The 16,266-nt window shown below is 39.2% G+C and overlaps 1 long non-coding RNA gene across 3 annotated transcripts in view; it reads right to left on the bottom strand.

Annotated features, from left to right (window-relative positions):
• LOC149919540 (uncharacterized) overlaps positions 1 to 16,266 on the bottom strand; it is a 46,950-nt gene that overhangs the window by 25,498 nt on the left and 5,186 nt on the right. For 2 of the 3 annotated variants that reach the window (XR_016466242.1, XR_016466243.1), the window contains 2 exons: positions 13,420 to 13,542; positions 2,553 to 8,709 (listed from right to left, as the gene is read on the bottom strand). This is a non-coding gene — a long non-coding RNA (uncharacterized LOC149919540). Of the gene's footprint in view, positions 1 to 2,552; positions 8,710 to 13,419; positions 13,543 to 16,266 lie in introns of those variants that run through there. The other variant, XR_016466244.1, reaches the window with a different exon arrangement.

The following is a 16,266-nucleotide window of genomic DNA, read 5'->3' as shown; positions in this document are numbered from 1 at the left end:
CACTTTGTTGCTTTTGCAAGTAGAGAAACAGCTCAAATTGCCTAAGCTGTACTTAGTCCCATCTGATTACATCAAAGGTGGGTCTGAAAGAAGAAAAATTATATTTTTCTTTGACTTACTGGAGTAGTCCATTCTACACATTGACTACTTTTCTAACAATGTGCAGAAGTCATGTTGAAGGAAGACATAGAATTCTTGTTAAGTAAGAACAAAACTTACTAAATATCTTGTGTACACAAGACATGGGACAATTTCATACATATATAAAGACAATATTTTTCTATCCTTCTATTATTGAGGATCAATGTGTTAATAAAGAAAAATATTTTTGTTTTCAAAAATACCGATAGGCAAAAAAAGACTGTGGTATGCAAATACAAACTCATATTTGTGTTGATCAGAGTTACTTCCTCGCACTCTCACCGATTGTGAAACAAAAATGCAGGGTTAACGTGGGAATTGGAGCAACATCAGCACCAGAACAAAATGGTTGATAAAAAGATTACCATGACGAACACAATATTCAATAGCTCTAATTCAGCTGCTGAATCACTTTCTATCTACCCTGGACCGAGAAAAGGAACTAAGGAAAATGTGGCTCAAGGAAGTAGCTGTATGCTGGGTGTAAACACTCTGTTCTTGGAGATGGATTTGGGGTCAATTATTGGATTCACGGTCACAGTATTTTTCAAAATCACCAGATTTTGCTTACACTGTGAAAATACAATTTTCCCATCATTTGGTGATGAAGTAGCTCACAGCTAAAACAGAATGAGGGATCTCTGAAAGAGGTGTATCAACCTTACAGCATACCTTGTCCAACCATCAATCATGGAAGAAATTTAAAATTGGGCATGGTTTCATTATGAAACCCTTTGAACGGTTGGGCAATTTTGTTCATGTTGAATAATTTCAGCCTATTTTCTTGCTGAAGATAATTATTTTCTCTTTCTGCATTAAAAAAAAAAAAAAAAAAAAAAAAGACTGGCAGAGTAATGTACACTCTAACAGCATCTTTCATTACCAGTACACAGACCAAACTGCTGTTCAAAGCTAAGTAGTTTCCACTGAACACTTGAGTCTCATGTCCAGTAGTGCATAGTCATTGACACAAAAACAGCAAATGCTCTGGACATAAACTAAAGAAGCTGAAATGAACTTCTCCTGAAACAGCAGTTACTAGATCTGGCCATACTATACATATTTCCCTGTGTGGGCAGGAGGGAGGATCAGCCATTTGGTCGGTCTGCCTTCTGCATGGCTGCATATTTTGACTAAGCTTGATACAAAAATCATCCTTAATACAGTAACTTAGATTCTGATTCAAAAGCAAAAAATAAACTTCATGACTTCACAAATGTGCTTAAGGTTGGTAAACCTGTACCCTTTCCAGAAACAAAAGCCTGTAAAACAGCCTTCAAATTATTATTAAAAACAATAAACCAGTCCATTGAAAATTCATTTTTTGTTTGTAACTGAGGTTGCTTTTGAAATCATTTACAAAGCTGTGGTTAACGTCCTACTAGACAAGTTACAGAGCTCTGCACTATTAAATACACTTATTTTAAACTGGGTTAGTATGTCCTTCGGGGCAATGCCACAATAGTTACGGTAGCGCCAAAAAATCACACGCTTGCAGAATATTTGCTTGGAAGTAAGGAGTGCATTGAAAGCCATTGTCAGCGGTTTCAAGATCCTTTCTCCACCAACCCCGTGATTCCAGGCAGTGGGAAGCACACCTGGACAAGTTTCCAGAGGCATAATGCAGGCAGCATTATGAAGGGGGTGGGAAGGGCTTAACTTGTCACGGCTGCACAGTTCAAAAAATGCTTAATGATTGCTTTTTTTTTTTTGCTTTTCTTTTTTAAAGGGTTTAATTTTGTTGTGTGAACAGGCAATTGGATGCATCATAGGAAGGAATTTTTTTTCCTTTTAGTGCAATGACATGGCACAGCAGTTCCCAGGCTGTAACATGTTGATTAGGGCTGCACGGTAAACTGCAATGAGGTGATAGCTGAACTGGTTTGAAAGTGAAAAAATCAGAGGAGGAATCCTTTTAAAATGCATGGCTATGGAAGCTGGTATAACCAGGTGCCTGAACTTCAAGTGCAGCGCGTACTGGGAATGATCTGACAGCTGCGGATAAATTTAAGGCAGCAGCGAAGGAGATGTGTTGGTGTTTCCCTCCCTGTCTGTACAGTGCTGAGCGCTGCACGTTCCAAATAACAGAACTTTCTACAGAGAGTTAACTTATTCCTTAATCACCATGAAGGCTGTGGTTGTGTGCCTGGATCCCAGCTCAAGCGTCTGCAGCTGCTTCGACATGTACTCGCTTTGTGCCCTTGGAAGCCAGCCACCCCCTCCCCAAAGAGCAGCCCTTGTTTTTTTTTTCCCTTTCCCTGCTTTCCTTGTGCTTGGACTCTGAGGGGAAATTTTCACTGCAGTTTAAGAAAAATCACTGCATTTGACTTTAGATCTTCCAGCTTAGAAAACACACTTTGCAACAAAAGCACTTTAACACCAGCAAAATCTGCTGGTATTCCCCACACGAGTGTATACATTTCTGCATGTGCATGTGTTACTTCAAGAAAGTATACTGTGCTCTAGAAAACTGAAAGGTCATTTGAAGCATGTCTTCATGTTAGCAGCACTTATTTATTTATTTATTTAACCAAGGAACACAAACGTTTAAGAATATATACTGGAAAGCAAACATGACTCAAGTCAGCCTTCTTTCTGTAACAAAGTGAGAGCTATTTCCATCTCCGCCACGAAACATGTCTGTGCTTGTGTGCAGCTGGCTGACATTTGTGCTTATCTATGCTGTTGTCATTTTTGATTGTTGGATTAAACTTTGGAAAAGTCAGGGGAGTGTGTTTTTGTGTGCCATTTATATAGGTCACAAGTGATTTCCTTTACGCAGTGAATGAAAGAGAGGGAAAATAACATTTTTATTTTGTTTTGTTTTATTTTTTAGTATATGCTGAATGAATGTCTAAATTGTTGTATAAACATCCAGTATCTTAAACACTCTGTAAAATAACATGTTATGGAAACAGTCATAGAATCACAGAATCATTAAGGTTGGAAAAGACCACTAAGATAAGCCAGCCTAACCATCAGCCCATCCTTACCATGCCCACTAACCATGTCCCTCAGTGCCACATCCACACAGTCCTGAAACACCTCCAGGGATGGTGACTTCACCACCTCTGTGGGCAGCCTGTGCCAGTGCAGCACCACTCCTGAGTAGAAACTTTTCCTAATATCCAAACTGAACCTTCTCTGGCATAACTTAAGGACATTAATTCTCATTCTATCATAGTTACCTGCAAGAACTGGCTGACCTCACCTTGCCACAACCTCCTTTCAGGTCATTGTAGAGAGCAATGATGCCTCCCTTGAGACTCCTCCAACTCTGTTTTTTAACAAAGTAGGTCATTCTTTCACTCTGGTATCGTTTAACTTCAGGTGAAAAAGAAGGAAAAAAAATCTATGTGAATAAGGAGATAACTTGCTCTATATTCTTACATTTTGAGTATGTGGGTGTCTGAAAGCATCTCAATGATTTGGGCATCCCCGTGTTGCATGCAGTGTCATACAGTCCAGGTAGCGCTGTGAAGCACCTCCACAAAGTTCAGACAGGAAGTAAATAACTCATGTTCTTAAACAAATTTCCAAACAAGCACACTGACATTCATGCAGCCTGCATTGTTTTGCATGAGAATGTATGCATACACATTTTATCTGTGTGCATACACATTTTATGTAAGACCATCAAGCCGGAGTGCTGACAACACCAAGGGCAAAGAAAGCACAGGTGTATTTTTGTTTCTGAGGACTAGGCTGAGGAAAGACTTTGATTAAATCTGGCTTGGCTGGGAAAACACCTACAGCCACACTTCTGAAGATCTCGTTAACGTGACCTAGTTGAGTTGCAGTGCATGTAAGGAGTTTGAAATTTAGATGTGCGTGCAAGCATGCACAACCTCAATATGACACAAAACTGACAGCCAAATCCACAATGGTTAGAATAGCTAACACCTACCATTTCCTTTAGGTCTCTGGTAGCAACTGGGTTTTTTTTTGTAAGCAGAGTGAAAATAGCATCCTCTTAAAGCTTCAGTGAATATGGTATTGTTCTCTACTTCCTTCTGTGAGCAACTGCATTATGTGAATGAGTTATAAATTGTTAATTTACTTTGTGCAACGCATGCAGTTATACAGGTTTTCCTCTGTTTCATCACAGAGGTGGTTTCTTTACAGAATATGTCTTATCTGCAGCTGAAGCTGTTGTCTGCAGCTCTGACAATGTGCTTTCAGTTGTTCTGAGGCAGGAGGTCTTGCTGAAAGATGTAATTCTATTCATGGTGTATTCCTAGAGTGTCCCCTCAGCAGAAGCATACTGCAGCTATTCAGATTTGGGACAGTGGTTTTTTTTTGCCTGGATTAGCCATGCTCATGACACTTGTGCACATTAACTTCTGAATAAATACAATTGCATGTTCCGTGAATGGGAGGGACCTAATGCTAATGCAGCCCCATCTGTTGAACAAGTGGCTGTATTGGGGTTCTCTGATGACACAAGATCTGTCCCAAGGTAGAGCTGCAGATGAGACTGTTGATCAGCTCATCAGTTATGTTAAGGGAGCTATCACATATGGCAGCTTTTAAACTTCCTTTCTCTGCACAGTATAACGGTGGGAGCTTAGTTTTTGTATTACTTCTGGAATCTGGAACTTTGCCCCAGGAAGGTAGTTTCTTTTCTGCATGGAGTCAGTGGGAAGAATCAGTCCTGCAGCAAACTGTCTCCCTCTGACCCTAACATGTACGGGCCACGAAACACAGTGGTGTGCAAGTATCAACTTGAGAACTCTTCTCCCAGAGTTTACATCTGTGAGATGAACTCGGATCCCTCATTACACACACAGTGTAAACACTACTTTCTGACTTTCAACACTTTCTCGGTGTTTTCTCAACTCCAGAAGCTCCACTGAGATCTGAAGTTGGAAGCACAAGGGATGATGAAGTTCTGTGTTACACAAGAGATAAACATGGGGCTAAGGGGAAGGCTAAGTATTTCTACCTCCCTTCCCTAGCACTTTCATGACGTTCCTCAAAGACTGCCAGCCCCCCAGGATGAGGCTGACAATGCTGGTAAATAAATAGGTACTGAATAGGTAAGTGCTCTCCTTCCTCCAGCAAACATCTGCTCTTTTTCCTGCCTGAGGTGCTGCGTGGGCAACGTGCTGGTAAGAAACTCCTTCCTCCTCCATCTGGCTCCTTCCTCCTCCAGCTCTTTCCTCCCTGCTCAGATACCCCTGTGGCTCAGAAACAATAGCTAGTCTAACAATAAACTTTCACTGTTTGCAATTCAAATGGTTTCAAAGGCTACTTCACAACAGTAAAACAATTTGAAGAAGCTTTTGAGGCTTTAAAGATATTCTTACCTTTCCAGCAGCGCTCAGCTCTGTTCTCCTAATTGCCTTGCTCCTCACCGTTACTGAGGGACAAATGGTCATGGCAAACAATGAACTGGTACCTGCTGCCTCACCTAAAAGCACATCTTCTCTGGCATTACTGCAATTGTACATGTAATGACAACGACATGAGCACTGATGGGTGCTTGGATCAGGCTTGGGCTGGTTTCTCATTATTTTGAGTAGTACCATCCCTTCTTGCTTTGGAGAGGTCTGGATATTTTAAAGCTTAAGCAAAAGGCTGACTGCCTGCTCTTAAATGTGCATGAATTTGGAGTGAATTAGTTTCTCATACGTGCTGTTGCTATCATTCTAGCTCTTTAGTGTGTGAACCATCTACTCAGAAACCCTGGCTGCATTTGTTAAAGGTTACATGTTCTCAGATTCAGCACCCAAACTCACTAGCCATGTATGATAAATGTCATGAAATTCTGCAATATTTTTTCTTATCACAAGGAAATTCACTCAGAATATACTACAAATATCTGATGACCATCCTTTAAAACTGGGAAACGGTTCAAATGCTCACAGTACCATTGATATTAATGCATCATACTTTCCCTCCACTTCTGTTCAACTAAATATAGCTAATAATAAAAATAAGATACTAATAAAGATTGGCTGTGAAAAAAATTTAATGTTTTTTTTTCAATACCAGATTATGAAAAACAAATTATTTCCTATTTGATTAATATCTTGCACCAACATGTTTTAAACCGGAGAGTAATAAATTAAAAACAAAATCCCCTGCCTTTTAGGCTCTGTCATTTGACACCTTGTGCTTTTTTGTGTTCCTAAAGAAAAAAGGCTATGTATACATTTAGTGAGTGAAAGGATAAAATAATTATGACCTTTATTTCCAAGCAAGGAAATGTATGCATATATATGTAAAATGCAGAAGAGATGACCTCATGGAAAGAAGCTCTATTTTTATTAATGCTTTGTCACATCTTTTTTTTGGTCACACTCTGTTTGCTGCATCTAGCCAGTTCTATTGTCGACTCTAAAAATGACAGAAAAAAAGAATGTCTGAATTAAGGGTTGATCCTTGCAGTGCCAGATAATGTGATATGCTTCTGAGCTCTATAACATCTACTTTTTATGTTGGATCCCCAAATTGCAGGGAGTTTAAACATGTATTACAGGCCATAAACACATTCTCCATTCTTTTAGTGCACAGTATGCATAGGCATTGATGTATACGAAGTTCTCCTTATATGGATTTTTTTTTTTTTTAAATAATTGGTGTGTTAAGTTGCTATGTCAAAGCAGCCATGCCCTTTTACAAGGCTTCCCAGGAGTGCCGTCAATAGCTCACAGTTCCATGCCATATGCTCTTCTCATTTGCCTGCAGAGAGAGACACCCTACAGTGGTCAGTGCACTACAAATGCCTAAATAAATTAGGCAAATATAGAATAGAGCATACATTAAAGCAGCCGCAGGCAATACAATATGTTAATGGAATAACTGCACAGTACAGTGACCATGAAAAACAAGATTAATGAAGTCAGGCAGGGTGGACATCCCACGGAGTAGCAGCAAAATCCAAGATGCAGCTTCTTCGCTAGAGGTGAATTATTCCCCCAGTAAAATGCTCTGGTAGGAGAAACTCACATAAACTACAAAACCCAAAGGGCGCAGGACATTGGTTTCCTAAGGAAATTCTTCCAAAATAGGATGTTGGGCATTTGTGTGTATAGTGCAGGGAGAAAGTTCCTCCTCACGTTGCCCTTATTTTGAGATACAATGTGACTTACGAATTCCTGGGAGAAGAGGACAAGCAGATTGGCTTGCCACTGTCTCTTTGCATTCAAATCTATTCACAGTTCCTCGCTGGGAACTTCCTTTACCCCTTGCCTAAAGCAGCACTCAATAGCTGCAAGCAAGAGCAGGCAGAACTACACTGTTTTAAAAATGCCTGTTGTGAGAGAGGATCTGCAAGTATCTACTTGAGCTACAGCTGCTACCTGACTTTTCCTATTAGGAGGTGAGAACCTAGGGCCTTGTTCCAGTCCAGTCATCCTGACTGCATGCAGCCCATGCTTCTCTTTTTTGTTGCTTTTGTCACATTGGTGCTTCTGCCTTGACAACACATCTGGAAAAATCACAGATCCTCAAATACACACTGGAATGTATTTAAGTATCTTTGCTTGATCACTTCTTGAGGAATTTTCCTCAGATTTAGGTATTTTCATGGCTTTCAGGGGAAGTATTTTTTAAGATGTATTTTTCAAGGTATTTTTTTTCATTTTATATACATATCTATCTATCTACCTATCTATCCTTTTTTTCCCTCAAGGTCAGAATATGTTTCTGAGTTCTTTATTTGATAACATAGGAAAGTGTGTCAGTGTAAATGTATTCACCAGGACTACACTTTTTTTTTCCTTTAGATTCACTGAAACATCTTTCTCCTTCCTCATTTCCTTTTCTTTTTGCTTACTTATTTATTTAAGGCTCAACATCTGGCCCATGATATATTTCCCTTTGACTGCATTAATAATTGTAAGGTTAAATTCCATTTTCTTTAAAGTAACACATTTGTCAGTCAATACTTTGATAAAAGGAAAAAGCAGAAGTGGCTGGCTCTTTACATGACCTCTCGCAAGTCCTAAAAATGTGTCTGAAATCCTTAAAGTGTAATCTCAAATTCCATCTAAATCAATCCATTTTTTGTGCTTTTGTTTCCCCCCTAGGCTCCAAATGGAGCCAAAACAGATACCATTGATCTCTTCAGATCACAGAAGACCATTTAGAAAATATGAATGCTTCTTTGCATCTCAAGTGCTTAAATCCAGTGGCCTATTTTAAATCAAAGATTGAAGAAAGTGAGTAAGAAATTCATCCATAGTTTTGTCATCTAACAGGCAAACTAACCTACTTCAGAAGGGGAAATGTTGTAACAAAACAGCCACCGAATTGTTTATATGCCATTAATTTTTTTGGCAGTTACATTATCAGGAGCAATAGTATCTGACTCTTGCTAGCTCTTTGCTTTAGCTTAGGGCCTTAATTGAATTAAAGGGTATGAACATGAAAGAAGTTTCAAGGCTCCCCTGTGTGTAACTTCTTCATGCTAAACTGGTGAACAATTAAAGGAATAAGGTCTTCTCTTTTCCTTTTCACAATTCCCAATTGCATTTATTTGAAAAAGATAAGGCAACTCTGCTATCCTCTGGATAATAAAATTGGGGTTGATTTTGCCATACAAGCCAAGCAGGTCATTGCCTAGGGAAAAACATAGGAAGAATTGAATCTTTTATAATTATATTGAGGATTTCTGAGGCAGAGCAAAGGGAATCATATTTGTCAAGGCAGCCGAGCCTTAAATTCAGCTCTGGACAGGCATACAATTAGAATGGCTTGTTCAGGATCACTTTCTGTCCCCAGAAACGAGTTAAAACAGATAACTGAGCACCTGTATAAAAAGAAATGGCATTATATTAAAATAAGATATTCTATTCATTGTGTAGTGATAAATTGAAATGCTTTTATTTGATCTTTTGCTTTTGCTTAAGGCTTATGTTGGTGCTTCACACACAAATTTTAGTCCAGTTTTCTAATGAGGTGGCATACTTAAGAGGCATTGAAAGCCCTTAAAGTGATGATCTCCTAACCATGCGGCCTGCTCCACCCTGGTGCAATTTTTGGAGCTTAAGGAAGCCATGCTCTGGTAAGGAATTGCAGTTGTTGCAATCTGCTCTCACAGAGAGCGACCCAGTGTATTTAAAGCAGGCTTTAAAAACAGTTTGGAAAAACAGGTCAAAGAGTTCATGTTTGTCCTGTCATCAGGCCAACTGTTGGGCCTCAGATGAGAGATACAGAGCTGTGACTTTAATCTATACAGGGTAGCCCTAATCACCGATATATTTAGACAGACATTATCAGCTGCAGGGTGGACCTGATTGCCGTTAAAAGCCCAGGCCCTCTGTTGTGGCAGCACTCTGCCTGGTACAGCTACCATAAGCAAAAACACTCTGAGGTGACCGATGCCCAACTGACCTGCTCCTGGGGCTTTCCATGGCGGCCCCAAACTGCAAGCTTCCTTGCAGTGACACCTCTCCTTGTGCTTGTGGTGCATGGACAGTCACCCGTCGCCATTCCTTCCAAGGAAGCCCTGATTCCCAATGGCCTCTGGAACTAAATTCTCCCCAGTCCCAAATGAATCAAGTTTTTGCAAGCTGGTGGGAGTACCTTGGCTAGACTGACTGCAGTTTGCTTCTGACTGGAGAGCACCATGGGGAGCATGTTAACAAGGACAGAGTTTCACACGAGGGTTATTTGGAAATGAAGCTCCCCGTTGTGACCACCTGGCAATGCATTAGATCCCATCACAGTGTGGTCCTGAGGGCTTGAACGAGATTCCCTCTGGCTGCAGCAAAACCAAGGGACATGGTCTGTGAGCACATCTAATGTTCTCCGTTCTCCATAACACACATATAACCCATTGGACCAGACTAGAGGTGGCCCAAAGGAAACATTCAGAAGCTGTGAAGTGTAGTTATTGTGTACTCAGCACGAAATATTTACTTCAGAAATTTTCTTCTCTTGGCCAGAGCATAGGCATGGCCACAGCATGGGAAATGGCTCTTACCTCCATTCTGAGGTTATGCTTAAAATAGCTTTGATTTTGTACACAGTGTAAGTAGGAGATTTGTTTAGGCCAGAGCCAGTGATTCAATCACTCCAAAAATTCAGCTATTATTTACTCCTCTATTGACTGGTCCAATGTATCTTATCTTCTAATAATATTTTATTTCTACTTATTTCCATAGAAATACCAGTCACTCCACACACTGCAGAAGAATAGGGCAGAAATATTCATCCAACCTTCTTTTTCAAAAAAGGCTATGCTAAGTGAAGGTAAAAACAATCGCCCATCTTTCATGAGCTCTGGGATGTATAAATGATACACCTAAATATGTCTGAAAAGCTCCACTTCTTTCAGTTGTACATTATCTTTGCTACCTGTTCTTGTAAGTTGGAGCATTACCAATTTATTTTCTTTTTTTCTAATGGATGTCCCCAAATCTCTTCAAAGTACTGCTTGTGCATATGAAACTGAAAGCAGAAATGGATTTATTCCACTTGCAGAGCAGGACTCTACTTGTCTTCCCAATTTAATACAAAAACTTTAAAATTCTTGTACTGTGTTTTATCAGTGCTGTAACCCACATGGTAATCTATTTGTTTTTAATTTTTGACATTTGTTGCAGTTTATAACCAAATATACTGTTTAAATTTTCTGCTATTTTTGGCATCATTAAAAAAAAAGGTTTTAATTATTTTTGTATTGATAGAGGGATTTGACTAATTTGAATTATCACTGCTGTTTGTGTTGCTTGATTTGCATGGAAAAAAGTCCATTCAACCAATCTAGAAATAAAAATAGTTGCTTTGTGATTTTGAGATCTTTGTGCCTGAATTTCTTCAAAGTAAATGTTCAGTATTTTAATAATTTTAATAGCTCTTGAATCCATTTCTCATTCATTGGGTTGGCCAAAGTTTTCCAGTCCCAAGATTTCTTTGCACTACATGCTAAAGGGCTAATGATAAGGTACAGTTCTTGAAGAGTAAACTTTAGTCTCTGTCTCTCCACAATGCCTGATCTCATACTCTTCTACTGGCAAGAAGGAATTCACCTACTTCCCAACATTTTAATGGTTTGTCAGTTAAAACTGAGATAAACAAGTGTGAATGTTAGTGTACAGGTCATGAGCAATGTGAAAGAAAAGAAAATTACCTTTACATTTATCAAGTAAAAATTTCTAAACCATTCAGCACAGTAAACAATGTGGTAAAACCTTATCCTTTTTCCACAGAACTCCAGAGCAAAGTTCAGAAGAAAGTCTACTGAATCTGGGCAGCGCATCAAGTGGCAAACAACTCATATTAGTGCATAACAACGCACTGTGCTACAAGCACGGGAAGGCCTGGTCACCTTTTCAAGGAGTTGGTGCAAATGTTATATAATCAGTGAGGTAGTTAAAAATGATATAGCCATAAAAATACTTTGAGAAGACTCACAGCAGTTATAAAACAGAAGTATTCCACTGCCTTTGTTTCATTTGCTTCAGAAATGAGTTCATGCAAAATTTGCCTCCACCCTCCATTAAATATCTGCTTGGTTTCCAATCTTTGGAGTTAATGAACAACAACATTGCATTTTTTATGTGCCCATCCATAACCATATTTACTATTTACATCTTTTATGTCTTCATCTTCATAGAAGAGGGTGTTTACTTTTATCAGGAATAGTAAAACTGGTTTGGCTTTGCTCTGAAACCTCCACTGATGACATAAGCATTTCTGTGGCCAGTGTTACTACTTTATAGCTGAAGCGGGGAAGGAACAGAAAGTTTCTGGCATTTACAAACATGTGGTCAAAGTAATCTGAGGCAAGCAAATTCAGAATAGACTTAAACTCACGGTTATAAAATTTGTGTTGTATCAAACACATCATGAGCAGGCAACAAGCAAAATCCTGCACCCCAAGAATGTGAGGTTCTTCATACAGTCAAAGCTCTCTGAGACAGCTGCTCTGAGCCCTCCTAGCTGCTGTGTTAGCGTGAGGGTTGTAACCACTCTTATCTTCAAATCTCAACTGACTGAAATTCATCCTTGTAATAGTTTTGGTCATTGGCTGGAATACCAAGGACACGTCAACAAAGCACAGAAGTAAGACTGGATTTGTAATTTTAAGGCTGTCTGTTTTGAGTTGAAATTTCTGCAGTAGTCTATCAATTTAAAACATGTATATAAAAAATGCAGTTTTCATGTGGATTCCACTACCTCAAAAAGAAGACCAGTCTTCAGGTAATATCAGCTATTACTAAGTCATCTTTATATAAACTAATGACTTTGCCTCTGATACAAAGTAGGAAATTGTGCCATTTATGGCCAGATCAATTCCCCCAGGTCTGCAGCAACAGAGGCAGCTTTCTCCTGATCACTTCTGACCATCCCGAGCCATTCCTTGGACATCCCTGACCATCCCTAGTCATTTCTTGTACACCCCTGACCATTTCTTTATGCTGTGATATGAATACAGAAAATCCAGGGGGCATGCACCCACACTTGGCAGCAGCTTTGAACAGTTGTCCTGGAATATGCTGTATTACTGTTGTTTCCCTTTTACTTTGAAACTGAAGAGTCTGGGTGCTGGCAGCACCAGTTTTGGCATGGCCCTTGAAGCCATGCTGTCTGGTAGATGAGACAGAACCTCCGATCTGGTGGGAGGAGATGACTCTGCAGGAAATACCCTACAGCTCCAGGGTAACAAAACTGAGTGGAAACAATGAAGGCATGTCTATGCAGAGGAAAGGAATGCGATGAAGACATTCCCTGTCTTCACCTCAAACATGTTGGTTTCTTTGTATGAAGCAGAGCAGTTCTGGGGCCTGAGCTGGCTGCAGTGGCGTGGCATCAGAGTAGTGACGAGACAGCTGGTGGGGTTCCACCTGCTTATGATGTTGCGTACCAAGGGACATATAGTGCTTTTGTTCCATAGTGTGGATGGGCATGGCTTTACCACTCCCTTCCCCTGTTATCTTGCTCCCCCTCCACTTACTCCTAGCTGAATTGTTGGGCAGAAAACACTGCTGCAAAAATATTATAAAGAACTTCAGAGGATGCTCTATGTGACCGTTGTCTCTCTCATGTAATTTTTTGTAAGTCAGGCTTTTATGAAGAGTTGAATTTAAAAATAAATCATGTTTAAAAAAAAAATAAATTCAAACAATCTCATAAAACAACTGAAATTGAATTATGACATAGAAAATAAAAGGCAAGAAGAAGTACTGGAGCAGTAGATTTGTCCTCTGCAAGCTCAGGCTCTTGTATTAATGCACTGCATAGTTGTGAAGAAAATGGCTTTCTGTCTGCCTGTGTGTTAGATCCTGCTGGAACACTCTGTTCCCTGCTCCGAGGAACACTTACCGCTGCTCGAAGCGTGTGTACCCGGCGCTACATGGAAGAATCGAGCGGCTCCTCCCACACAGCCCGGCGCATCTCCTTCCTATTGTAAGAGGGGTATCAAGCAGCTTTTTTGTTCCTCTGGCTCTGGGAATAAAGCAGAGACAAACACAGGGAAATGAAAGGGAGAACGGTCACTGCTTCAAGGTGGTGTTGGAAGCAGGATCCTTAGATTCATCAATGTTATGCTTTTTTAAAATTTAATTGGAAAACTTTTTTTTTTTTAATTACGTCTGTTTGAGACATCTGGTTACTCTAAATCAGAACTAATGGCCTAATTTTACTGAGGTGTATGCTTCTGCTCTTTCTGCTGTCAAGATCTTTATTTTCATTTCGGTTAGGTTTTTCTGACTATTTCTAAAAACAATGGAGGCAACAATCCATGCTTTTTGGTGAGATAAAAGCACATCACTGCTTGTGCTTATATTTGGGACTGTCCCCCACCATTTCCAGTGCTATTAAGCACATTTACAACATATGTAATCTTATATTTTATTCTTAAAAGTCAGTTCTTGTGTTCACCAAAACATAAATCTGTTATAACCCAGTGTTCTGCTTTTTTTTTCTTTTTTTTTTTTTGGTAGGAATTGGCCATTTATAGGCAAGATAGGACAAAGCAGGTTCCTCAGTTTATGGCACATCTCTCAGAAAGGAAAAAAAGCAACAAGCAGGCAGTGTGAGCTCTGAGATGAAAGGTCCTGGATCATGTGCCTAAGCATCACCATCCTGTTCATTTGCAATAACATGGATGCTCTCATCAAAGTCAGGGAGATTACTCTCAAGAGTGAATTTAGGAAAACAAGTTACTGAGTGTTAGGTTTGCTCATTGCTCTTGGGGAGAGAGTTGCATGGGGGAAGACAAACATTAATTTTGGGCACATAACACATAATGCAATCCTTTTATAGGAAAAAATGACCATGTATTCACACAGGTATGTTTGAACTCTTCACACATAAGTACAGTTGATATTGTACATAGGCAAATATATACTACAAATCAAATAAAAACAGAGTGACTGCCATTTTTTTTGAAGGATTTCTTCCATCTGATCATAACCAGATCATCTATCAGTGCTCAAAGCAAGGTAACACACAGACTCTCAACGTGATATTCCCTCAGACTGCCAAATCTGCCCAAGAAAACTAATTATATTAATTTTGCCCTGAGAATTCACAGGTGAAATTTATGTCTGAGACTGATTAAAAGGCCCAGGTTAATACCATTGAAAGAAAAGAAAAAGCTGTAACTGGAGCAGTGCTGTGACTACAAATGATAATGAAAAAAAGACTAAGTTATACGAAGAGTTGGCTAGAAAATGACTGATAAGTGTCTGCTTTTACAGCAGTGTATTCATTGCATTATATTCAAGATTCAGATATAACAGACCACAATGAAATTATAGAGAAGTAGCTAATCTGAAATCATTTGTCCTTTGTAGACAGATCCTGCTCTGAATGAAATATGCAGGAACACTTGCTTACAACCAAAAAAAATCACATCCAGCTTTGGCAGAAGGAAAATACTGCTACAATCATTTCTCCTCACATCATACTCTTTATTTATAACTTGTGCCAGAAAAAGCTGAGTTTGTGAATCAGAGGTGTATGTCTATCTACATATTGCAATAACCATTTTACTCTTTCTTCTGTCTCAATAAGAGAATAGTGGGCAATCTCCTTTGTGGTCTGATCTCCAGTGCTGCTGTCGCAAAGTTTCCACATTTTGCTATTTTGAAGTACCTTTGAGACAGGCAGATTTACTGAAGGTTCATTGTTATTACTTCAAGTCCCTTCCAAATAAGCCATCCGTACGAAAATCTATCACATTTCCAAATCACAAACATAAATAAAGCTGGTCAAGCAATTTTTATGACATAACTGGAAAAGTGATTATTTTTCTGGATATTTTAAAGAATTTTTAAAAATCTGTCTGGGTTTTTTAATCACATCATTAAGTGAAGTATATAAACTGCAAATCCTAAGGAAAAATGAATGCAGTAGCAGGATCAATATATAGTTTCCTTAAAATCTTCAACTATCTTAATGAAAGTTTATACTTAATATCTGCAGTTTTATTCTAAAGGAAAGGAAATATTGCTATAAAACTAGCATTAAAATTCACATAATCTGACTAATATAGGCTAGTGGATTCTTTACAGCATGGAGCTATGTTCTGGAACTGATACATTTCTAAAAACCATGCTCAGATGTGTTTGGATGGATCAGATGTTTGGATGCCTATTCTGTGAGCAAGCATTAGGCAAAGCACCATGTTACAATCCATAAAGATTCTGCTGCCCTTAATGCAGTAGCTGATAAGCTTCATCTAACTGTAATATTGTGTCCCTGCTGTTGATTTCATGCCTGGGTTGTCCTTCTCCCAGCAGGTTGCCCCTGCCTGCTCTCCTTTCACCTGATCATGGTGGGACCAGCAGCCCCATGCTGACCCACAGAGCCTGTTTGGGCAAGCAACAGTGCTAAAGTCCACAAACAGCCACTACAGAGAAGGCAGTTCTCATATGATTTCAGGATTTCTCAAAGCAATATTGTAAGCCAGAAAAGAAAACTCTGGGAACCAGAGAGTTATACGTAAATCTATTTATCTTCACTTTCATCCCAGCTGCACCATGAAAAATGATAAAAGAGGCAAAAACTTGGAATTTGAGCTGGTACCATGTTATCGTTTGAATACAGATTATGATAACAAATGGTTAAAACAGTCTCTTAATATAAAAGCTCCTTTCACTTTAATATTATTGTTAATAGCTTTCCCATGCAGAGCTGCAATCTCTGACTGTTTATCTCATCTGT

The sequence above is a fragment of the Phasianus colchicus genome, chromosome 1, assembly GCF_987193195.1.
Source record: "Phasianus colchicus chromosome 1, bPhaCol1.hap1.1, whole genome shotgun sequence".
Taxonomy (NCBI): Eukaryota; Metazoa; Chordata; class Aves; order Galliformes; family Phasianidae; genus Phasianus; species Phasianus colchicus.
Note: the sequence above shows the minus strand (reverse complement) of the source record. Positions and strands in the feature narration are given on the sequence as shown.